At 43.8% G+C, this 27,099-nt stretch overlaps 1 protein-coding gene across 1 annotated transcript in view; it reads left to right on the forward strand.

Moving 5' to 3' along the window:
• LOC311113598 (igLON family member 5-like) overlaps positions 1-27,099 on the forward strand; it is a gene marked incomplete at both ends in the record, with an annotated part of 121,874 nt that overhangs the window by 29,144 nt on the left and 65,631 nt on the right. The gene's annotated exons all lie outside the window — the stretch shown is intronic.

Raw genomic sequence — 27,099 nt, forward strand, 5'->3', positions numbered from 1 at the left:
CTGCTCTAAACCATGCTAGAGTTACAGCTACAACACTGCGTGGTGCATATGCAGTGAGTTTACCGGCCTTCCTCTACTCCCGCTCTCCCTCCTTTTTCTCCCTCCTCCCCCCCTCTTTCTCTCCTCCCTCCCCTTGGTCCATCACCCCATCACGGTGTCAGAGATGGAGGAGAGTATTCTGGCTATAGCAACTCACATCAATCCACTCCCCGTAGTCCACACCCAAGCCTGCTGACTACGGGCAGAAAATGGAGGGAGACAAAATAGAGAAGAAGAAGAAGAAGAAGAAGAAGAAGAAGAAGAAGAAGAAGAAGAAGAACCCTCAGTTCTTTTTCTCTCCACCCCTCTGCCCCATGTAAAGAAACAAAACAAAAACAAGGTAACTTCCTTGGTCCTCTTTTTGTCTCCCCTGTCTCCTCCCTCTTCTTCCCGTTGCTTTCAGAGGTTCCATTCTCCACTTCCCATTCCTTATCCCATATCAGACATGACTGCTCCTCCTATCCGCCTTGCTGTTCAGCATTTTTGCACAATCCAATTTTCCAATTTCCCTTCCCATCTCTCTCATTCTCGTCTCTGTCTCATCCATCTCATCCCTTCTTTTCTGCATCTGCTCCCTCTGTGTGTCCCTCCCCTCCTCCACCCATCCACTCTCCCCTCCCCTCCCGTGCACACACACACACACACACACACACACACACACACACACACACACACACACACACACACACACACACACACACACACACACACACACACACACACACACACACACACACACACACACACACACACACACACACACACACACACACACACACACACACCTCCCTCCCTGGCTCTTCCCCTGCCATCTTGCAGCCCATGGAGAGGGCTCATTCCCAGAGGATTAGAGGCAGTTGATCAGGCTCTCTGCAGCTCTGGTTCCAGGGTTGGGGCTGGTAGCAAGAGGATTTACACCAGGCACTTAATAAGACACCATGTTGGGGTCCTCAAATGAGCCTGATGTCTGTATCTTGCTCACATGGAGCCCCTCAACTCCTGGGCCCATATTCACAACGCGCCTCAGAGTAAAAATTTAGTTTTGCCTATTAGCTCATAATTAGATGGCAGGGGGGACCTTATCCTAGATCAGCACTGTTTGGCCCCCACTCCTACTCTGAGATGCTTTGAGAATATGGGCCCTAATTCTACATCCAGAGCAGACCACAACCACCACATCTCAGAGCAGAGGAGAAACTATGTATGCATGGCACACATCCCCACGTGTATTCCATATTTCCCCATCAATACGAATTAATCATCAAACAGACATTCTATTGGACTTGAAGGGCATATTCAACCCCACATGACCCTCTGCTGATTGCAGCAATTGTCTGGTGTTTAACCATTCATATACAGGGATGTGATTTAATATACACTGCATATTCAGCTTTCCATATGCAGAGGCAGGAGTGTTATATATTCAGGATTTCCATCATACGCCCTCTAATTTATAGAGCGTTTTCATCAAAGTGTGTGTGCGAGTTGGCCCCTAGATCAATGAGCACGATGTCTGGTGATGTAGATTGATATCGGAGGACAAGGGAATCTGTAACAATCCCCTAGTATGCATGTGTTTACATTTATGTACACATGTGCCCGCACTACTCCATTACATTTCACTGCAATTCAACGAGTTCACAGTCAAAAGACCTACAACTGCCCTCTTTGCTGCCATCAGTCAGATCCAATCAGCTTGCTACTTGGCTGATGTCAGCAGTATCATTAAAATAAATGAATCACCATATTGCCATGTCTTCTTACTTGGAGAAGGAACTACCTATTACCACAGTGCGTGCACTGTGGATGTCAAATTTTATTTTGGTTTCCCTTTATCGACCTCTACTGCTGAAGAACCCACAATGAGAAACTGAGCTTTAATGGAGTCAAAAGTCCCTGTTTATTTACACAAACAAGTGTCCATGTTCCTCATTAAGGCACTAAATAAGCTCTTAATTAGTTAATTGGCCTGTTACGGCGATTGCTCCCAGGGCAGCCAGAATGGTTTGGCTGTCATTCATCGGAAGTCTACAAACAGAGATAGGGCGGATTCGATTATACTGAGCCTCGGGGCACTGGTCTATAACCCGTGATGTGAACGGTCAAAAGCGGTGGAGCGCCCTTCTCAAACCGAACAGTAATCTGCGTTGCTCGGTCATGTTGTCAACAAGGCAGCATGGTCCATCATTCAGAAACATACAACATCTCGTTTCCATAAAACAAATGTTTGAATTTTCAAACTAGTTTTCATTGGGAAGACAGATAAAGCGTTTCTATCAAAAGCAATACATTTTGCATGTGAAAACCCAGAATCCTACTCATTAATCCACGTGCTTAATTACAGCACTTTTGTTTTGAGCCGACCTCCCTGTGGGTTTTGAACGGGGCACCTGGCTCAAGCCTGGAGGCAGCCCGGCTCCAAAACGAATGCAATCAACTTTCACCCGGTTCAAACTCCTCCCACCGGGGGTAACCCGTTTCCAGATAAACGAACCCCCTCATATAGAGAGAGCATGGTGGTGTCTGAACCTATCAGAGGCATGGCAATAAAGCAGGGCTCTGCATCTGAACCAATAAGAGGTAGGGAAAAGAAGGGAGGCTTGTGTCTGAACCAATCATACAGAGGGAAAAGGAGTCAGCGGACACAGAGAGTGGACACCATAGATATAGAATCAGGGTACATTGACTTGAATGGGGAAAGCTGTTCTAGTCATTCTATTTCTATGGCAGCCACTCAAAGTGATGAAATAAATGTTGGCAGATCGGTGGCTCATCGTCAGCTCGCCATCCTAGTGTTGGACTGGAGCAATCTTTCAGTCTGCCCTCAATCTCACACTGGAACACCGGGTGAGAGGTGACTTTTAATTAGCACCATGGCTTTAATTAATCAGTTATGAGGGGAACCGTAATGAGAACCAACCAACAGACAATCCAATCGTGTTCATTATGCATCAAAAGGGAAGAAAATGGACTGATAAAGGGAGGGACTACCTGGACTTGTCCAATAAGAAATGCATATTTCTGTTTTCTGTTGCTAAATGTGTTTTGACAGTTTGCCCTAATGAATACGACCCAGCTCATCATCACAACCAGGAGTGGGAGGCACTGCTGATTCTAGAAGAGGAAGTTGGAACAGAACACTTTTTTTCTCCCGTGCTGTACTTTTATATTCCCCCTCTCATCCATCAACCTTCTCTTGCAGTCTATGTAGCGAAGTACTGTGAGGAATTCTGATTGAAGAAGAGTGATGGTGATTGATAGAAACTCATAGAGCTCTGACTTGGAGAGGCTTGAGAGAGGTGTGAGCGTGGGAGAGTTTATTGGAACCCGTACAGGATGTCTCAGATTCACGCCGAGCGTTTATTTAGTTATGATAATTTAGGAAGTTGCCTCGTTAGTGGAGAGGATAAACTGCTTGGCTCAACCTCACTCAGTCCCAACAGGACACAGTGGTAGGTATCTTCTCCCGACCTCTTTTCACAAACTAAGAATAAAACTGAAGTGTTATGTTCTAGTTTTCTTTCACCTTCAGATGCTCTAGTCACACTGTTGACGGAGTGAGAGAGAGATATGGTGCAGTGATGGACTGGCCTGTAGACTGCAGTATTCCACTGGGGCACTGAGGGAAAAAACATCAGCCAGGATGAGCCTGATAATACCTGCCATGGGGTGTTGTGTCCTAATGCTCTGTTTTTGGTATGTGTGTGTGTGCCAGTATGTGTTCCTGAGCGTTGTGGGGGCGTTAATGATACGTTCTCATTGGCAGTGGACCCTGGCAGATCTCCCTTTCAAGGCTAAAATGTTTGCACTTGACTAAAAGCAGTCCACCCACACACGCCTGGCATTCTCATAAGTAGCTGGCTCTGTTATACAAGCTGCATTCAGTTAATACTAGCGCCTCCCTGGGATCTCTTATTGGCACAAACAGAACGCACAGATCTGCTTTACAGGGAAAGTTTAGCAAATGGTGTTACAAGGCGCACAAATTACCTATGAAACCATTTGTTTTCCCATTCAGCAAAGTTGCATTGTGTTTTGTTTAATTGACTGTGAACCTTTTGCTATGTACGCGGCTCTGTTCAGCAGACAAGCCAAACGAGTCTACTGGGGAAGTTAAAAGCAACAACAAATTAGCGAATTCACAGGCATGTCAGGGTTTGGGTTGAGGATGATTGGGGAATGATGGACATAATAGTAGAAACACAAGCTGGTGTGATCTAACACTAGTGCTTCCTTATTATCACACCCAGGTGCACTATGGGTAATAATTTCTTATCTTCTCCTCCATATTTTGCTTCCCCATATCAACAGTCTGTCTGTATCTATCCGAAAGCCCCCAAACAGCTAATTAGAACAAATGTATGCTCAAACACATTCTGCATCCTGTTGGATCCTATCACATTTTTGGGTTATGCAATTGCATAAATAAATGCAAGAAGAGTGCACTGCAATGTACTTGACAGTTTTATATATAGTGCCATGCTATTGAGAGAAATTTGTTCCACCGCATGAGAGTGCTGAGGGGGGAAGAGAGTAAGAATGGGAGAAAGGGAGAACATACCTCATGAGTCACTGCAGATTTCTTCCCCTTTTTTGATTTGGCTGTTTCCCCAGTCAGTGACTGTCCCTAGTCCCAAATGGCACCCTATTCCCTATATAGTGCAGTATTTTTTACCAGGACCCATAGGGCTCTGGTCAAAAGTACAACACAATATATGGAATAGGGTGCCATTTGGGACTCAAGAGTCTCTCCTCTTCCCATAAGGGGCCGGAAAGGGACCAGTGATGTGGAGTGTTGCTAGGGTCACAGATCACTAGGTTTAATTGTCCCTGATGGGTGGCACCAAGGGCCACTCTGTGAGGCTCAGCTCGGCTTGGTCAGACTCAGCTTGGCTTGGTCAATGTGTGTGTGTGTGTGTGGAGGGGGAGGCAGACTGTGTGTGACGGAAGGCAGTGTGTGGGGGGGACTGTGTGTATGAGAGAGAGAGAGAGAGAGAGAGAGAGAGAGAGAGAGAGAGAGAGAGAGAGAGAGAGAGAGAGAGAGAGAGAGAGAGAGCAAGACAAAGAGAGTAAAGAAAGAAGAAAAAAAGAGAGAGAGAGTGTACAGAGAGGGGAGTTGAGAGAGATGGTGACATAAAGAGCAGTCTTTCCCACACGCTTCCCTCATCTTCTCTCATCTCATCTCATCAAATGTTCCATCAAATGAACATCACTTTGCCACTCATCGCATCAAAACACATCTAAATTACGCAATGTTAAACTTTATTGGTTTGCTTACTTTTTTTAAAATATTGTCAAATTTCAAGTTAAGTTGACCCTAACCCCGCAAGTTGATTTGTGAAGTGCAATCACGCTCTTGCACCCGCTCTGCAGCTGTCGCTCATGTTAACAGTTTTTTCATGTCCTCATACTGAGCGGCGGTCCAGCATGCATTTTTATGTCTCCATCAAATGTAAATGAGTCCCTGAACGACTGTGGAAAATTTAACAAATGCACGGAGACCCTGCGGGGGAGGCTTTAAAAGCCAGAGCTTGCCCACTGTAGACAGCAGGGGCCAAGACCTCGGCCTCTGTCGCATGCTTTTGGGAAGCCGTAAGTGGCCCGAGCTATTCAGATAATTAGCAAATGAAGTGGTTGCATAATGGAAGTCAGAGAACTCGGTGGTTGTCGTCCCCCTCAGTAGCGAGCTGATACTGACAGACATGCATTTAATAACAGTAATTAAGCATGTCTCCTTCATTCACTGTGACAGGGTTCATTCCCTCATAGCAAGTGTTGTTGTTGATTGTGTGTATGTTGAGCTCGTATCGTTGCTGAGCAGTGAGCACCATTCACACGGCTATAGGGTTGCATTCCAATTTGTCACTGTAATACAGCTGGATACCTTTCTATTTAGGCTAATCATAGCCAGTGTTTTTGCTCTGAGCAATTCACCACCTGGCATCTCAGTCTAATATCTTTTGTTCCTCCATCAGCTTGCCTCGCACTGTGCCAGAGATTCATTAGAACATCTACCAAGCCCAAATGAGCACCATGGGACAGCGGGAAAGGGCGAGTAAACTATAAGAAAATTAACTTTCAAAGATTTCACTGTCGATTCCATGTGCTGATATGGAACCTGGAATCGCTGGGCTTGTGTGGAATTGGATCAGTCACTTCGAATTGGTAGCTGCGATTATCCAGGGAGCAGCAAGTGAACGAGGACGGGTGGGCTTAGGAGTGATCAGCCAGGAAACAGGTAGCATCAGAGACAGCGGCTCTAACCTAACACCGGCTTTGATGGATGAGGAGCTAGCCATTGCTAATGCTAACCCCTGGCAGTAGGCTAATGCTAGCCCTGCGTGTCCTCTGGCATGTTAGATTGGGACGAGAACAAAAGGCTACACGGCTCTGGTAAAAGGAGGGAACACTGAGGAGGGAGCGACAACGCGTGTTGCTCTGCCCAAACCTCTCATAAATCCAGGTCTGCGGTAGATCAATGTCCCCATCCGGTGGGTGCATGTGTAATAAGTCACCGCTGATCTGCGTGGCAGGTCTGCTAACATGCTTGAGCGGGCCTAATTAAAGGGATCACTGTAAATCATTTCCGGGCGGACGACGCCTGGCGGACGAAGAAGCCCTTCCAACACACTCTGACCTTTAGCCTGCCAGCCAAACCCTCCATCTTCACTCGTCATGTAGGCCCACTGGCCCACAACGTTGTGCCATACAGTATGGAGCCTCTGATGGCTCTCTATGTGGATGCCAGGGACAACCAGGGAATGAGCATGAAGCGGCGTTGCTGCTTTGTTCCTTGTAGCTTTCTGTGTGTGGCAAGACGTCAGAAGCACTAAAGACATGCTGTCCCCCCGGAAGCCTTGGTAGCTCATGGTTGTGGGCTGATATGGATGGGAAAAAAAGATTGGGGGGAATATTGGGAGGAAAAAAGAACCATTCCATGCGGCTGTTCATTGAAGTCATTTCAGAAACACTTATCTCTTTAGAGGGACGGAAAAGAAAGATGGTGCCGCTGTTGTTCCACTCCCCTTTTCCCCCATCCCAGAAGCACTTTGGAAAGGAAGCAAACTGGAACAAAGAGGCATCAGGGACTAACAACGGAGAGAAATGAAATCTGCTGATCTAATCAGGATTTCACGCCTGAATCGAGTCATGCTGGTTTATCCCGAGTTGCGTACCTCCGAGGCGGCCGCTGGTGGCTCCTACTTTGGTGATGACAAACAGACGACGATGGCTCGCCGACCCAGCTCCCTCCTCAGAAGACGGACAGTATAGGTTCTTAAGGGGTGAGCACCTTCAGGTAGTTTTTAATTAGCCACTCATTAGGAACCGGTGGAAAAAGCTAACGGAACAGCCGGTGTGAGTTATTATCCAAATAACGAGTTGAATTTGGTAATTAAGACCTGAGGTAGAGTGCAAATGAGCAATGCCAGCCGGAGTCTCGGAGGAGCTACAGCCACACCTGGCGGAGGCTAACCGCTAACCTTCTCCAGCAAGCCACCGTGGAGCCAGGGCCCCCTGTGGTGGCAGAACAGGCCTCCCACAGCTGCACAGTTGAGTGAAATCCAGGCACTGGAGGACCAATTTAGAGCCAAGATGGAGGGAGGAGGAGGGGGTTTGGCAAATATAGCTCGCTGAGCCATGAAACACTTGATAATGTCTTGCCAGACTCACTCAACTGATCTCATCATGAAATCCTGCTAGAGAAAACGAGCGCCCTCCGCAGGTTGTTAGCCTCCAGGGAAATCATGTGTCCATCATGCAGTAAGGAGGGCCATCATTGGTTAAAGACCAACCCGGTGTGAACAAGCCGGTGAAACAAGCCTTGTTGCTTAGGCGAATAGGGGGCTTTGATTTTAATCTCCTTCAATGTCAGAAAGATTTGTGACTGTTGATGGGAGATATACAGTGGACTATGTACCATTTAACCCTGCTGACACACCGTGGCTGACACAATGACTCACCTGGAAGGCTGACTGACACAACGACTCACCTCTACAAGGAATCTCATTACAGGAAGAAGAGAGACTAAAAGAAGAAACCTACAAGGTTTGCCTCCTCTGTCTCCTCGGCTGTGGGGTGAGCCAGGATGCCAAAAGCCAAAGAGGCAAGGAAGCAAAAAGAAAGACAGACGGGAGAGAGGTCCTAAAGACCAGTCCTGCCTGAGAGAGGTAAGTGGAATGCGATAAAATCTAGAGCGGGCAACATCATCAATGGTAGGCGATGCCTGGTCTCTATGGCCCAGAGGGGGTGTGTTTGACTTTCTCAGATCAATAGCACCTACATTGATGCCCTGAAAGACAATTTATGAGGCATAATGAACAGCCGCGCTGGTGTCACTCCAACTGTTCCTACGTCTCCCTCTTTCTCTTTCTCTTTCTCCTACTTCATCTCTCCTCTCACCCTTTCCCTTAATCCCTCTCTTCTCACCCACTCTACCTTCCACCTCTTTTTTTCTCCCTCTCTCTTCCTATCTCTTTCTCTCTCTCCCTTCTCTCTCTAGCTCTCCCTCCATCTCTCTCTCAGTAGGCCAGCTGTATGATGGACCAGGGGGGATAAGGGGTCGTCAGCTTCTCTCCAGATTGTTGGCTGAGCAGCAGCTGCCAGAGGGCTGTGGAGGCGGGAGGCAGAGGCGAGGGTGTACCAGGAGGAATGATTACAGTTTTGTGAGGCGCCCAGGTGAAAACGGGGCACACACAAAAGATAATCAGTTGTTGGAGTGTGCTGTAGTGTAGCTGGAGTATTGCCTGAGTGATTCTGTAGTCTGCCAGAGGTGGTGTGTTGCTTCCAGCCTACAGTGGTGTAGTGGTGGATAGGGAATGGGGTTTCTGGTTGGAGAGTGGCATGTGTGTGTGTGTGGCTCCCCAAAGACATCCGTGCTGTATGAGCCCGGAGCAAGGTATCTCACTGGGGGTTCATTGTGAATATGCCGATGCACCAGTGATCTAAAGTATGAGCAATGTGATTTGTTCAGGTTAAGCAGACACGTTATGCAACAACTGTATTACAAATAGGGACACCTATGTCCCCATAAACCCTTGTCTCTACCAATTATGACTCATATGTCATATGATTTCTATCCAATTATGTGATGTAACCCTAATTCTTCTCTCTGTCAGCACCCCAAATGGCATGCTATTTGCTATATAGTGCACTACTTTTGACCAGGGCCCATAGGGCTCAGGTCAAAAGTAGTGCACTATATAGGGAATAGGGTGCCATTCGGGATGCAGCTATAGTCTGATACCATACCTCTTTGGTCTAGCAGAGCAGATGTGCTTTGTCACAATGATGGCCTGTGTCTGGGTATTTACTGAGTGACTCAGAGAGAGGAGGGAGGGAGATGCTTGGTAGAAAATGGATGCTCACAATGGACCCCACTCAATAATACAAATAAAAAATTGCCTGGTGGCTGCAAAACTGTCTGTCCCATAAATTGGTAGGTTATTACGGTAATTCTCTCGCTCTGTTCAGAACAGACATCTAACAGAAATAAGCTCTAATGCCACACCATATCTTGTCTGGCATCCTAAATCATGGGACTTCTCAGCCGTTTAACACACTTGCACGCTCATGCACGCACACACACAAGCTCACATTCTCCTCTCTCACCCCATTCAACCCCTGATCACCACCCCCCTCCCATTCTCACTCATAATCTCACCCCCGCCAAAATGTTTGTATTTGTGTCCAACAAAAGGACTTAACAAGAAAAACTTCCAAAAGGACTTATTGGACTGCCTCAAATTATTCCTTTTGGAAGTTTTTCTTGGTAAGCCCTTTTGTTGGATTTTTGTCATGGTTGCCCAGCACCCCTCCTACTTTTCTTTGTTTGCTGTAGCACAGGCATACCTGAACTGGTTTGTTTGGTGTCACTCCTCTCAAAACCCTCCCCCTCCTTCTTCAATTCACCCATCAGCTCCCCCTATCTACTTCAAACAAGGCCTGTTTTCTTTCGACGTTCGATGGGAAAGGCAGAGCAGGCAATTGAGGGGCTCTGGGGGCCTTGTAAGGAGAGGAGGCGGCTAGAGAGCGAAAGGGAACGAGAGAGGGAACGAGAGAGGAAAAAGAGAGATGGAGTGTCCCTGTGCATGACAATGAGGAGACCATTCAATTAGCGGCAGTTTACGGCCCCTGATGTTGATTACCTAAGACAGGCCAGTGAGTCCCAGCCTTTCACTGATTAAAAGGAGGAGAGGAGCAGGGGGATGGGACAGAGACACTGGAAGTATTGGTTCCAGGTATTAGAATCTCCTCCTGTTTTATAAACGAGGGAGGAGAAGGAGGATAGGAAAGAGAAAGGAGGTCACTGTGTTCTTGGAAGGCGAAAGGCTTGGAAGGCCCTCCTTGTGTAATGTCACCCTCAATGTTCGGGTAATTGGACCATATAAATGGGGGAAAAGACCCTTTCTATTCATTATATTTCTCTGTATAGGACAGGTAGAGGGCAAATGCATCCATATGGCAGTGTATGTTTTTTGAGCGATTCCTTGTTCCTGTCTAGAAATAGAGGTCATTCCATGTAAATGAATGATGTTTAGAGATGTGATTATGTGACGGTTCCCCTTGATGGGATGTGATCGGGGGCAACTACTTCCAATGTTCCGTGCCACTTACCAAATGTATCACTGGATGACAGTCCAGTTATGTGACTTTCACAGCTGCTGGTTCCTAATTCAAGAGGGACACAACCTGCTGCTTTGTGACCGCCATTCATCAATGTGACACTCATCTTATTTATTTAGCCCACCTAATGAGTTATCTATCTATTAACTCTTAGTTGTTAAGTCCCCCATATGGGGGACTTTGAGCGGTTCTGGACCAGTTCCGACTGACATTTTGGTGTACAAAGCGCTCTGTGAACGCCTTAGGTTCCAGTGCCTTATATTCCAGACAAATAATTGATTTACTCTTCCTCTGAGCGACTGAGCCCAGCCTGTGAGATGGGATATGAACGGTAACAGTTTAGTGGATCCAGACATTTTCGTTTCATCTCACTGTGATATTCTCAGACGGATTTAGAGCTTTCAACTTGAAAAAATACTAAATGATTTCATAAAACAAATCCACTTTCTCTTGGTCACAGATGGACAAAGTCACTTTGTGCTTAAAGCTGAATTGTAACGAGTCTGCACCAATTTGAATGGTGTTTCTGTGCCGCTATTGGACGTTTAGGAGACAATTGTCTGTCGGCAGTTATATGAAATAGTGCCAATATTGTACTGTCACTAAGTATGATCATATGTATTTTACAGTTATAAGAAATGTGATATTTTTTATGATTTTATTTATTTTATTAATTTTTTTAGGGGGGGGGAAGATCAGCTTAATATTGCAGATAAATTGTATCTTCTATCAATGTAATTGTCTGCATCACTTCCAATCCCCCATGTTTTTTATATATATACTCCCCTTTATTACTTTTCAACTCCGCCATCCTTTCCCTACTTGGAGTAAATTAGTGAACAACAATGCCCAGGCCTCTACTTCCGGTCTATACTTACTATCTACACCTTATGGACACAGTTAATTTTACAATAATTCTATATATATATATATATTTTATTAATTTTTTTGCTCCTGAACTTCTTCTACTCTCAACCTCTCCGATCATTTTCATGATGTCCATCCGGTTTGCTTCTATATGCCATATCTTTCTAACTGTGCTCATTCCCAAAAGCTCCCAACATACAACCTATATACTTATTATGGACACAGTATGCTTACATTATTAGCTATCTTTGTTATTATTTGTTGTTATTTGTTATTAGTCCCATCCTTCAACTCTATTCAATACCTCCCATCTATCTCTTAACACCATCCATATAGGATTTCTATTTGCCATATTTTTTCAACCGTACTGTGATGTTTTACAAAAGTTCTGAACCTTCTATTCTCATTGCTTCTACAGATTGTGAATTAAAAATAAATTTTTTTGCTAAAAGTATTATTATATTATTGATCGATTGACTATGACTTTTCAGATCACCCAGTAATGCTATCTGCAAGGTTAGCTCCAGGTAAATATTGCAATCCTTTAGCCATTCCTGGACCTGTGTCCAAAAACAAGCTACAAATGGACAGAACCAAAACAAATGATCTAATGATTCTGTCTCTTCACAGCAAAATCTGCAGAGCTGGGAAGATTGTATCCCCCATATAAATAACATTCTATTGGTAGCAAGAATTTTATATAATAATTTAAATTGAAAAATTCTAAGTTTTGAATCCTGTGTCGTTTTGCGCGTCAGTTCATGAACACTATGCCATGGGATCGGTACGTCAAAGATCTCTTCCCAACTATTTTGCAATCTATATGGGACGGCTGTCAATCCTTTGGTCCTTAAGTGAAACTGATATACTTTTTTATTTATCACAGTTTTCTTTAACCAATTATGTTCTTTAATGCAAGGCCGACAGACAAGTTCTTTACTTTCTCCCCCTTCCACTTTCCTCTTCCACTTTTGCGGTAAGGCTGCAATTATTTGGTTGTAATTTTGGGTAGAGCAGACATTTCCATATGTTTTTGTTAGCTGCATGTGCGACATAACTCCACCAGTCCTACCGATGATATCATTTACGAAGATTATACCTTTTTTAAACGTTCTGTCAAAAAATAAAGGTTTTTTGTCAATTAGTATATTTGAATTTAACCACAATATTTGTTGCATTATTTGTTCTGTCGTTTCTGGAGGATTAAATTGAAATTGCAACCAACTTTCTATGGCTTGTTTTAGAAATAGTGATATTTGGGAGATGATTTCCTTTTCAAATAACTGCAAATGAGTTGTTGTAATCTGAATAAAGGGAAAAAGGCCTTTCTTGAACATTGGGTGAGACAATCTTACTAATTTGCTTGAGAACCAGTTCGGATTTAAGTATAACTTTTGTATGACTGAAGCTTTTAGTGATAGGTCTAATGCTTTAATATTTAATCATTTCTGTCCTCCGAATTAATATTCATTATATAAATATGCCCTTTTAATTTTGTCTGGCTTGCCGTTCCAAATAAAATTGAATATTTTTTTCTCATATAATTAAAAAAACTGTTCGCTAGGCGTAGGCAAGACCATAAGCAATGATTTAATTGTTACTCTATGTATAAAGCCCTATTGCCCCACTTTTGTTGAATAGAACAAAAATATATATATATGATTTTTCATAACAGTTGTAGTATTTGAGCTTCTGTCCTCAAAATTAAGTACATCTTAAAAAATTATTGTAATGCACACATACAGTGGGGAAAAAAAGTATTTAGTCAGCCACCAATTGTGCAAGTTCTCCCACTTAAAAAGATGAGAGAGGCCTGTAATTTTCATCATATGTACACGTCAACTATGACAGACAAATTGAGAAAAAAATATCCAGAAAATCACATTGTAGGATTTTTAATGAATTTATTTGCAAATTATGGTGGAAAATAAGTATTTGGTCACCTACAAACAAACAAGATTTCTGGCTCTCACTGACCTGTAACTTCTTCTTTAAGAGGCTCCTCTGTCCTCCACTCGTTACCTGTATTAATGGCACCTGTTTGAACTTGTTATCAGTATAAAAGACACCTGTCCACAACCTCAAACAGTCACACTCCAAACTCCACTATGGCCAAGACCAAAGAGCTGTCAAAGGACACCAGAAACAAAATTGTAGACCTGCACCAGGCTGGGAAGACTGAATCTGCAATAGGTTAGCAGCTTGGTTTGAAGAAATCAACTGTGGGAGCAATTATTAGGAAATGGAAGACATACAAGACCACTGATAATCTCCCTCGATCTGGGGCTCCACGCAAGATCTCACCCCGTGGGGTCAAAATGATCACAAGAATGGTGAGCAAAAATCCCAGAACCACACGGGGGGACCTAGTGAATGACCTGCAGAGAGCTGGGACCAAAGTAACAAAGCCTACCATCAGTAACACACTATGCCGCCAGGGACTCAAATCCTGCAGTGCCAGACGTGTCCCCCTGCTTAAGCCAGTACATGTCCAGGCCCGTCTGAAGTTTGCTAGAGTGCATTTGGATGATCCAGAAGAGGATTGGGAGAATGTCATATGGTCAGATGAAACCAAAATATAACTTTTTGGTAAAAACTCAACTCGTCGTGTTTGGAGGACAAAGAATGCTGAGTTGCATCCAAAGAACACCATACCTACTGTGAAGCATGGGGGTGGAAACATCATGCTTTGGGGCTGTTTTTCTGCAAAGGGACCAGGACGACTGATCCGTGTAAAGGAAAGAATGAATGGGGCCATGTATCGTGAGATTTTGAGTGAAAACCTCCTTCCATCAGCAAGGGCATTGAAGATGAAACGTGGCTGGGTCTTTCAGCATGACAATGATCCCAAACACACTGCCCGGGCAACGAAGGAGTGGCTTCGTAAGAAGCATTTCAAGGTCCTGGAGTGGCCTAGCCAGTCTCCAGATCTCAACCCCATAAAAAATCTTTGGAGGGAGTTGAAAGTCCGTGTTGCCCAGCGACAGCCCCAAAACATCACTGCTCTAGAGGAGATCTGCATGGAGGAATGGGCCAAAATACCAGCAACAGTGTGTGAAAACCTTGTGAAGACTTAAAGAAAACGTTTGACCTGTGTCATTGCCAACAAAGGGTATATAACAAAGTATTGAGAAACTTTTGTTATTGACCAAATACTTATTTTCCACCATAATTTGCAAATAAATTCATTAAAAATCCTACAATGTGATTTTCTGGAATGTTTTTTCTCATTTTGTCTGTCATAGTTGACGTGTACCTATGATGAAAATTACAGGCCTCTCATCTTTTTAAGTGGGAGAACTTGCACAATTGGTGGCTGACTAAATACTTTTTTTCCCCACTGTATGATGTGTGTAAAATACTTTTTTGAAGGTTGTACTGATTATGATGAACTAATGCCAAGCTAATTGCCAGCTATGTGCGGAGCCATGTTTGTTGACATAATACAATACAGTGGTGTGAAAAAGTGTTTGCCCCCTTCCTGATTTGTTATTTGTTTGCATGTTTGTCACACTTAAATGTTTCAGATCATCAAACAAATGTAAATATTAGTCAAAGATAACACAAGTAAACACACAATTCAGTTTTGAAATGAAGGTTGTTATTATTAAGGGAAAACAAAATCCAAACCTACATGGCCCTGTGTGAAAAAGTGTTTGTCCCCCCTGTTATAACACAACTCAACTGTGGTTTATCACACCTGAGTTCAATTCCTCTAGTCACACCCAGGCCTGATTACTGCCACACCTGTTCTCAATCAAGGAATCACTTAAATAGGACCTGCCTGACAAAGTGAAGTAGACCAAAAGATCCTCAAAAGCTAGACATCATGCCGAGATCCAAAGAAATTCAGGAACAAATGAGAAAGAAAGTAATATAGATCCATCAGTCTGGAAAAGGTTATGAAGCCATTTCTAAAGCTTTGGGACTCCAGCGAACCACAGTGAGAGCCATTATCCACAAATGGCGAAAACATGGAACAGTGGTGAACCTTCCCAGGAGTGGCCGGGCGACCAAAATTACCCCAAGAGCGCAGCGACGACTCATCCAAGAGGTCACAAAAGACCCCACAACAACATCCAAAGAGCTGCAGGCCTCACTTGCCTCAGTTAAGGTCAGTGTTCATGACTCCACCATAAGAAAGAGACTGGGCAAAAATGGCCTGCATGGTAGAGTTCCAAGACAAAAACCACTGCTGAGCAAAAATAACATTAAGGCTCGTCTCATTTTTGCCATAAAACATCTTGATGATCCCCAAGACCTTTGGGGAAATACTCTGTGGACTGACGAGACAAAAGTTGAACTTTTTGGAAGGTGTGTGTTACATCTGGCGTAAAAGAAACACTGCATTTCAGAAAAAGAACATCATACCAACAGTAAAATATGGTGGTGGTAGTGTGATGGTCTGGGCCTGTTTTGCTGCTTCAGGACCTGGAAGACTTGCTGTGATAAATGGAACCATGAATTCTGCTGTCTACCAAAAAATCCTGAAGGAGAATGTCCGGCCATCTGTTCGTGACCTCAAGCTGAAGCGAACTTGGGTTCTACTGCAGGACAATGACACACCTGCAAGTCCACCTCTGAATGGCTGAAGAAAAACAAAATGAAGACTTTGGAGTGGCCTAGTCAAAATCCTGACCTGAATCTTATTGAGATGCTGTGGCATGACCTTAAAAAGGCAGTTCATGCTCGAAAACCCTCCAATGTTGCTGAATTACAACAATTCTGCAAAGATGAGTGGGCCAAAATTCCTCCACAGTGCTGTAAAAGACTCATTGCAAGTTATCGCAAACGCTTGATTGCAGTTGTTGCTGCTAAGGGTGGCCCAACCAGTTATTAGGTTGTAGGGGGCAATCACTTTTTCACACAGGGCCATGTGGGTTTGGATTTTGTTTTCCCTTAATAATAACAACCTTCATTTCAAAACTGCATTTTGTGTTTACTTGTGTTATCTTTGACTAATATTTAAATTTGTTTGATAATCTGAAACATTTAAGTGTGACACACATGCAAACAAATAAGAAATCAGGAAGGGGGCAAACACTTTTTCACACCACTGTACATTCTGGGTGTCACATAAACAACTGTCAGAGAAATAAAAAAAAGTAAGGACATCTCAGCAATTTTTTTATGTTTTTACCAGAAAGGTGAATTCCAGTCTTTTCTAAAACGATGCAACATTAACAGTAATTTTTTTATGGCCATTTCATGTAAAATGATTACGTTTGGGTATGTCTATTTAGGCAGAAATCAAAATGTTGCCCTATCATTCAACTGGTTAAAGCTGCAATATGTAACTTTTGGGGCAACCCGACCAAATTCACATATAAATGTGAGTTATAGATCTGTCATCTAATTGAAAGCAAGTCTAAGAAGTGGTAGATATGTTCTATGTGCGCTATTTCTATGCTTCCCATTATTAAGTTTAGTTTTTTGAGTCAGGTCCCCTGTAGCTCAGTTGGTAGAGCATGGCGCTTGCAACGCCAGGGTTGTGGGTTCATTTCCCACGGGGGGCCAGTATGAAAATGTATGCACTCACTAACTGTAAGTTGCTCTGGATAAGAGCGTCTGCTAAATTACGTAAATGTAAATGTTTTACTTTCGGTTTCGTCCAATAGCTTTGTTATGGAAAATATACTGTATTTCACATCCGTTTAGATGGTGCAATGATTCTCTACGCTATACTTGCTTATGTTGTCACATAAACAGAAATTAGGCAAACTGTTAGAATTTTAGCAACCAGGAAATGGCGACGCGATTTCTGCATAGTGCATCTTTAATTCACAGAGTCACTGCAATGTCTTTGAAGCAGGTATTTCATGGTGGGTTTCTTCCTCTCTCTTTTTCTGTTCTTCTTCTTCTTCTTCATCTTCATCTTCTTCTTCTTCTTCCAAGTATGGAGTATTAATTGCCCGTTCTTATTTAGACTCTGCTAGTGCAGCGCTGTCAGAAGCCATAAAAGCACTCTGCCGGTTGGCAGTGTAAATACTAGAAAGCTGGAACACTATTATCTCATTTAAAGATCTCCATAATAAGTTAGGAGACATCAAACAGCGGCAGGTAAAATCGGTCAGACGTGTTTGTGTGTGGGTGGGCGTGTTCATACATGTTTGTGTGTGTTTGTCCTCTCCTGTTTTCCTACCTATCACTCAAGGCGACACTGTCGTCAAATGCCGAGCGGCATAATTGCAGGCACACAAAAATAAACACTGACATTAGCTGGCGAAGGCCAGGCCCTAGCAGAGTCTGCTAAAAGGAAATGTGACAGACAGCTTGGACGTCCAGTATGGGGGAGTTAGAAAATAATAAAGGGAGGGAGTGAAGGAGAGAGGGAGTGAAGAAACAGAGGGGCCAGAACAAGCACACAGCGTTTTTAATCACATCATTCTCCAGCTCTGCGTGTTGGAGTTGTTTGTTTCGCCTTTAATAATTCATCCAAAGCCACTGACCCACTCAATTAAATCCCAGACGATTCTGTCGGCAGCGCCTTCTACAATTCTTTCTTCCCTGAGAAAAAGGGGGAAGCAAATGAATAAATATTACAATTTCAATATTCAAACAGTTGCGGGGAAGGATAAATAAGCCAAGGGAATCGCTAAATATGATTGCCTCGGTAATTTAAGAAGGGAAGGCGAGAAAGGAGGAGAAGAAAGGAGAAGGAATGGTCGGGGGAAGGTGTTAGTCATATCTGAAATGCGTTTGCGACAAGATTACAGAGAAGAAAACAGAAGCGGATTAGAGAGGGGTGGAATCAGATGAGGTCTCAGAGGCTTGGGGCTGCAGACGGAGACCGCTGTGCCCTCACTGCTGAGGGTCTGACAACTCTGGGGGAGGAAGATGTGTGTGTGTTTACTAAGATGTGTTTGTGTATGTGAGGTTGCATAAATGTGTACTGAACGTGCATTGGGTACTGTATGTGTGTGTTTAAATATGCGTACTGTGTGTGTGTGTGTGTGTGTGTGTGTGTTTGTGTGTGTGCATATAATAATAATAATAATAATATAATAATATGCCATTTAGCAGACGCTTTTATCCAAAGCGACTTACAGTCATGCGTGCATACATTTTTTTTGTGTATGGGTGGTCCCGCATATGTACAGTAGGGTGTCTGCCTCTGCATACTTTCAGGCAGGCATGTGTGTGTGTAGATTTGAACATTCTTACCAATCATCGTTACCCATCTTCCCAATCATCCTCACCCATCTCCCCTGTCCCTGGTGGTGCTGGGCAGGTGCTCCAGTCTTGATGGGGGACACATCATCCTGCTCCCTGGGCTCTGAAGGCTGTATTTTGGTTCACTGCCCCTCTATGAACCCCTCATTCACTCAAGTATAGTAAAACAAGGTAAATTCAGAGAAGTGGGGACATTTCAGCAGTCCCCACAAGGAAAAAGGCTATTTTGGGCTTAGGGGTTAGGTTTAGGCTTACAATTAAGGTTAGGGTTATAATCAAGGTTAGGGGTTAGAACTAGGGTTAAGGTTAGGGTTAGAAAAAATATGATTTTGAATGGGAATCAATTGTTTGGTCCCCAAAAAGATGGTAAAACAAATGTGTGTGTGTTTGTGTGCGTGTGTGTGAATATTGGCACCGGTAACGGCAAGGCAGGGGTAAGATCAATCGCGCCGCGACCGCGGCTGGAACAAAGTGCTCCAGCCCTCTGTGTTGATGTGGTGGAAATTACATCTTCAAGGAAACCTGCTTGATGCGATTGTTGGATCAATAGAGAATATGGGATTGAAGGGGGCTGCTAGGGCTGGTGGGACTGTGGGGCTGGGGTTGAATGAGAATGGGCGTCACTCGGGCTGCTCCTCCCTAACCTTTCCTGATGTTCTAATAAAACATGTCACCTCACAGCAGAGTGCGAGCTGGGAAGGCCATGGAGACAGCTCTGGTGGAAGGACCCATTTATTGGGGGATGCTGGGATCCAATGGCAAAAAGAGACGATTCAATACAGTGGCTTGCGAATGTATTCACCCCCTTGGCATTTTTCCTATTTTGTTGCCTTACAACTTGGAATTAAAATGGATTTTTGCGGGTTTGTATCATTTGATTTACACAACATGCCTACCACTTTGAAGATGCAAAATATTTTTTATTGTGAAACAAACAAGAAATAAGACAAAAAACAGAAAACTTGAGCGTGCATAACTATTCAACCCCCCAAAGTCAATACTTTGTAGAGCCACCTGTTGCAGCAATTACAGCTGCAAGACTCTTGGGGTATGTCTCTATAAGCTTGGCACATCTAGCCACTGGGATTTTTACCCATTCTTCAAGGCAAAACTGCTCCAGCTCCTTCAAGATGGATGGTGTACAGCAATCTTTAAGTCATACCACAGATTCTCAATTGGATTGAGGTCTGGGCTTTGACTAGGCCATTCCAAGACATTTAAATGTTTCCCCTTAAACCACTCAAGTGTTGCTTTAGCAGTATGCTTAGGGTCATTGTCCTGCTAGAAGGTGAACATTGTCCCAGTCTCAAATCTCTGAAAGACTGAAACAGGTTTCCCTCAAGAATTTCCCTGTATTGAGCGCCATCCATTATTCCTTCAATTCTGACCAGTTTCCCTGTCCCTGCCGATGAAAAACATGGTGTTCTCGGGGTGATGAGAGGTGTTGGGTTTGTGCCAGACATAGTGTTTTCCTTGATGGCCAAAAAGCTCAATTTTAGTCTCATCTGACATGAGTACCTTCTTCCAAATGTTTGGGGAGTCTCCCACATGGCTTTTGGCGAACACCAAACGTGTTAGCTTATTTTTTTCTTTAAGCAATGGCTTTTTTCTGGCCACTCTTCCGTAAAGCACAGCTCTGTGGAGTGTACGGCTTAAAGTGGTCCTATGGACAGATACTCCAATCTCCGCTGTGGAGCTTTGCAGCTTCTTCAGGGTTATCTTTGGTCTCTTTGTTGCCTCTCTGATTAATGCCCTCCTTGCCTGGTCCGTGAGTTTTGGTGGGCGGCCCTCTCTTGGCAGGTTTGTTGTGGTGCCATATTCTTTCCATTTTTTAATAATGGATTTAATTGTGCTCTGTGGGATGTTCAAAGTTTCGGACAACCCTGATCTGTACTTCTCCGCAACTTTGTCACTGACCTGTTTGGAGAGCTCCTTGGTCCATGGTGCCGCTTGCTTGGTGGTGCCCCTTGCTTAGTGGTGTTGCAGACTCTGGGGCCTTTCAGAACAGGTGTATATATACTGAGATCATGTGACCGATCATGTAACACTTAGATTGCACACAGGTGGACTTTATTTAACTAATTATGTGACTTCTGAAGGTAATTGGTTGCACCAGATCTTATTTAGGGGCTTCATAGCAAAGGGGGTGAATATATATGCTGTCACTCTCGTTGAAGGACGGGTCAGACCAAGGTGCAGCGTGAAATGCATACATGTTGATTACAAAGATAAACACACAAACAAAAACAACAAAACAACGTAACGTGAAGTCCTCAGGCTAAACACAAGTACAAGCCTCTACACGGAACAAGATCCCACAACTAATGATTGCCAATAGGCTACTAAAGTATGATTCCCAATCAGAGACAACGAGCGACAGCTGCCTCTGATTGGGAATCACACTTGGCCAAACATAGAAACACAAACCTAGAATGAAAACATAGAAATACTAACATAGATATCCACATCCTGACTCAACATACAAGAGTCCCATAAGTCAGGGCGTGACATATGCACGCACCACTTTTTCGTTATTAATTTTTTTGCATTTTTTGAAACAAGTAATTTTTTTCATTTCACTTCACCAATTTGGACTATTTTGTGTATGTCCATTACATGAAATCCAAATAAAAATCCATTTAAATGACAGGTTGTAATGCAACAAAATATGAAAAACGCCAAGGGGGATGAATACTTTTGCAAGGCACTGTAGCTGGGGATGTGCTGGGGATTGGACAAGAGGATCTTATGGCCTTAAATAGAGCCAGGGTTGGGGAGTAACTAATGCCATGTAATCAGTTCCATGTAATCTGATTACTACAACAATGTAACTGTAGTCAGTTATGTTACCAGCGAAAACATTGTAATCAGATTACAGATACTTTTGAAAAACTAGATGATTACTTTCAAATCCAGAAAGGATGTTTGCAAAAAAACTAAAAAACATTATGACACCTTTCTGTTTTCTCAATGACATTCAATTCAGCATTGAAAAAAGGCGCAAGTTTAAGTTTGTTGAGCGAGTCCGACCACAAGTCAGAGACCAGTATGATGACACACCAGATACGTGCTGTTTTGGTTGTTCGTTTTTTTCTCAGTGACATTGAGAATATCATCTTATTGGCTTTTAACTCTGATTTAACTAGCAATACTACGAGAATTTGCGCACTCACGGATACAGAGCTGCAGAAATAAAAGATCCGGTTATGAATTAGGAGCCACTCCCTATAAATAAATTAGTCAAAGTTTTATTATTTGGTCCCATATTCCTTGTTGGATGCATTTGCAGTTAATTTTGGTTGTGTTTCAGATTATTTGTGCCCAATAGAAATGAATGGTAAATAATGTATTGTGTCATTTTGGAGTCACTTTTATTATAAATAAGAATATAATATGTTTCTGCTAAATGTGGATGCTAGCATGATTCCGGATAATCCTGAATGAATCGTGAATAATGATGAGTGAGAAAGTTACAGAGGGCGAAAGATCATACCCCAAGACATGCTAACCTCCGCTGTTATAATGTTATAAAACCAGTGGAGTGTGCGGACGAGCGGGGTGACATAAGGAGAACTTGGGAAGGTTGAACAGGTGGGCTGCAGCATTCTGGATAAGTTGCAGGGGTTTGATGGCACAAGCGGGGAGCCCAGCCAACAGCGAGTTGCAGTAGTCCAGACAGGAGATGATGAGTGCCTGGATTATGAACGCCGCTTCCTGTGTGAGGTAGGGTTGTACTCTACGGATGTTGTAGAGCATGAACATGCAGGATCGAGTCACTGCTTTGATGTTTGCAGAGAACAACAGGGTGTTGTCCAGGGTCACGCCAAGGTTATTTGCACTCTGGGAGGGGGACACCGGGAAGTTGTCAACCGTGATTGAGATGTCTTGGAGTGGGCAGGCCTTCCCCGGGAGGAAGAGCAGCTCCGTCTTGTCGAGGTTGAGCTTGAGGTGGTGGGATATCTGCCAGGCATGCAAAGATGCATATCGCCACCTGGATGTCAGAAGGGGGGAAGGAGAAAAGTACAGTAGTTGAGTGTCATTCGCATAGCAATGATAGGAGAGACCATGTGAGGATATGATGGAGCCGAGTGACTTGGTGTATATAGAGAAGAGGAGAGGGCCTAGAACTGAGCCCTGGGGGACACCAGAAGTACACATTTCCACACACACACACACACACAGTATTCACTCACTTGGAAATGTTTACCTACGCTCATTCATAAGCCTTCTCTCTCTATAACACACACACACACACGCAAGTCCAGCAATGCGGCATAGATCTATATATTTTTTCTTCCCTCTCCCCGTGCTGGCTGTTTCCATGGCAACAAGCTCCAGTTTATGCCGCTGAAAAATGGAAACTGACAGGAAGTGTGAGCAGCCTCCAGGGGGCGGGCGGTGGGAGAGTGGAGAAGGGTGGAGAGGGGGATGAGGTACAGAGGGAGGAAAGGGAGAGATGAAGGGGGAAAGCAAAGGAGCAGGTGTGGGCAGAATAGTGATCAACCTGCTCTTTTTTTCCCACCATCCTTCCATCCCTTGTTTATTTAGATTTGTCTGGGAGTGCTGATTGGCATGAAAACACTTACTGCCATGTAAATGGGGGTTGGCTTGAGGGCCTGAAGAGGCCTGCCATGTAGGTCAGGGGTGCATGAAGGAGGAGACATACTGCTGATAATTACTCCCCACTCTATCCTCCAGTCAAATTCCCCTCCAAAACAAACGTGACTATTCTATCCTACATGTAAGAGCCTAGAGTTCCAACTAACATATCACAGGATGTGTTAGTTGGTGGAGGTGGCTTGAAAGCTTATCAAGGCACACTGCTGTATAACCCTGACACAGTGAAAAAGGGAGGCCATGTAAGTGCCTGCTGCAAATCCTTCAGACACATAGAATTATCTCCCTTAAGCATTGAGAAACACATTATAAATGCAGCTCCATTCAACTGCTACCTGATTGCCTCCCACAAGGAGAGAGTGTCTGGTTTCTCTGGGCTGTGGAGGGGCTTACCTGCTTGGAATGGCCCACAGCTCAGGTGATAGGTTGGGTTTGTTAGCCACTGTCTACAGCCCCCTGGTGTGTCCTGCTTGACTTAGTTAATAGCCTACATTCTCTCTTTCTTTCTCCATCACCCACTTTTCCTCCTCCTCTTCTTTCTCTACCCCTAAATTACTCTCTACCCAGTGGGCACAGACGTCAGTTCAACGTCTAGTTTTGCTTTACATTTGGTTGAGTAGTCAACTAACATCAATTTAATGTGAAATCAACAAAAAATGTCACCATTTCATTGGATTTAGTTAAAAGTTGGGTGAAAAAAATATGAAAATCCTTTACATTGATGACTTTTTCCAAATCCAATCAGTTTTCCACGTTGATTCAACGTCATCACATTGACTTTTTTGGTTGAAATTACATGGAAACAACGTTGATTCAACCAGTGTTGGCCCAGTGGGTAGAGATTCCTTACTGCGTGACCGTACGACACATCAGAGTTCTCTCTTTTTCTCTTATTCCCTCCCTCTCTCCATCGCCTCAGCCACCCTCTATTCTTTCTCTTGTACATTCTCCCACTGTTGTTTCCTCTCCCTTCTTCCCTTGTCTCTTGTCTCTTCTCCCCCACAAAACTTTGAGGCCAAACTTCAAAAAATGGAAGTGATTGACATATCAAAGGATAATCCCAAAGCACTTGACTTGAATTAAAGCAAAACGTATAGGCATTTTAAGAGATGTGTCAGTCAAAGCATCTCTGGGCTTCCTCCTCCCAATAGATATCCATGTGCAAATACTTTTTAGTCAGCTCACGAGATGAAGGAAGAGGCTGTAACCAATGATGGCGATGTTTCTAAGGGATGAACTGGAACAATGCATCGGTGACACAGTGAGAATGTTTGGAATGCCTGACTCTGCTGTTGAACTCGGACAGTTTTTCAAACCACTCAGGATTGTGTATGGACTGCTAAGGACTGTTGTGAGCCCAAGGTTGTGAGAAAAAAGGCTTATCTTCCTTGACATTTATTTCCAACTCCATTACACGGTAAAGCGCCAAGCACTCACAATCTTACTCTGCTCAATGCTGATTCAGCCCCATAGAAAGCTGCATGAATCCCAGCTTTTCTTATATATCGTGATTGAGCCACTATGTTGGCCTATAGGCTTATACATGCCTAAGACCTTGAACTGAAAAGATGATTCTTTTCAAAGTTGTTCAGCCACAACAATCCAGGATGTACTGCATATAATATGATGTTGACAGGGCCAAGACCTTTGCACTTTGCCCTCTCTGGGTTGAAGCCGCTCTGACAGTCAGAGCAGAGCTGCTTTGAAATTCTGAACTCATCTCTGTGAACCTCCATGATGCCTCTGACCCAGTTCTTTCTTTAATTGAGCTTTTCCTTTTTTTTTTTTTTTTTTTTTTTTGCATCTGATTCTTAATCCTCCCATGAGTCAGTGTTTCTCTGCTTTATCTGTTTTCTCTCCATTTCTTTTTGGCTCCAGTTTTCCATACTTTTCTTTCTCTCTCTCTCTCTCTCTCTCTCCCTCTCTCTCTCTCTCTCTCTCTCTCTCTCTCTCTCTCTCTCTCTCTCTCTCTCTCTCTCTCACTTTATCTTCCCCTCTCTCTCTGCATTTCTGTCTCTCTTTCTCCCACTGTCTATTTTTACCTTCCTTCCATTTCTCCTTAACTGCCCTCCCTCTCTCTTTCCCTCTTTCTTTCTATTTATCTTTGTTTCCCCTTGACGGGACTCAGACAACCCCAATTCTTCTGGCCTTCCATTCCCTGTCCTGCTTCCAGGCTTTCCGCAGGATGAACAAATCGGATGATCAATTCACCCCCCTTCTCCCCCTCTTCCCTCCATTCCCCCTTACCTCTAAAACACACACCTCTGAGCAGCACAGAGATCACTCTCGCCAGCATCCTGCCAACCAATTACAACACCATCCCACCCCCTCCCACACACACAAACCCACACACACACATACCTACTCACCTTCCTTCCCACTGACCATATATCCATCCGCTCTCCTCTTCCTCCTCTTCCTACACCACTCTCCCTGCTTAGCGGCCCAGCTGCCATCACCTCCAATTACTCACAACACCAAAGTCTGCTCCCCTGCTGGTCCCCCTCCTGATTGTCTTCCACCTCCTCCTCTCTTCCACCACCTCTCTTTCCGCTTTCCTCACACACACACTTTTACAATTATCACCTCTGCCCTCCATTTTGTTTTCTCCATTTCCCCCCCGTTACTGGAGATACTGTATTTAATCTTCCCCTCCCTCTCTCCTTCCCCCTCTCCCTCCCTTCCCGCCAAATTCCCTGAAGTGCGTGTCGTGTTCCCTGGTCTCCCACACGCCTTCCTCTCAGCTTTAATTATGGTCGCTCTCACAGAAACCCCCATTTCTCATTACCCAGAGTTCTTCCCCCATTCCCCTCCTTTCCTCTCATTGAACATATAACACTTTTTTTCTTTTTTTTTTTCTTGTATTTTTCGTATATATTATTATTATTATTATTTTTTATTTATTTTTTTGTCATTTAGCAGACGCTCTTATCCAGAGCGACTTACAGTTAGTGAGTGCATACATTATTTTTTTATTTTTCATACTGGCCCCCCGTGGGAATCGAACCCACAACCCTGGTGTTGCAAACGCCATGCTCTACCAACTGAGCTACATCCCTGTCAGCCATTCCCTCCCCTACCCTGGACGACACTGGGCCAATTGTGCGCCGCCCCATGGATCTCCCGGTCGCGGCCGGCTACGACAGAGCCTGGATTTATGTCACAGCACTCCCATTAATACATATGTGTAGCATATCAAAGCCTTCTTCTTCTCTTCTATTGGCCTACCTCTGCCTCTCCCCATTCGTCTCATGTTGTATGAGGAAAGAACACTGGTTCACTAATGGTCTGCCCTATTTGGTTCCCCCAATGATATACAGCCCCATGCTGTATAGTATATCAGAGCTGAGTAACTGCATTGTTAGACATCTCATGTGTGTGTAATGTAATGGGTTTCATTAGTTCATCGTTGTCCTTGCATAAGGTAGCTCTTTCCTGAAGTCAATGACCAAAAGCACCCTCTTTGGCCTCATGGGTGGAATGTTATTCATATATTTCATAATTTCATATAAATAAAAAAGCAAAATTATGACACAAATCCGGTGTTTCTATGTCAAATAGTTTCCTTTATTTCAGTCTTCTGTGATGTATATAAAGTGTAATATTGGGATGCAAACTCAAAATTGAATAAATGTCAACTCTATATCTGACATGGTACAGGTGTCTTCTTTTTTTAAGCCCATAACTATGTGTGTGATGTGTATACTTTTGTTTCAAAGTAGATTTGTTTAAGACTACCATGAAACACTCTGTGTGACCCTGATTTAGCCCACTGCAGTA

Source organism: Coregonus lavaretus (genome assembly GCF_964263955.1).
Source record: "Coregonus lavaretus genome assembly, chromosome: 3".
In the NCBI taxonomy this organism is placed as follows: Eukaryota; Metazoa; Chordata; class Actinopteri; order Salmoniformes; family Salmonidae; genus Coregonus; species Coregonus lavaretus.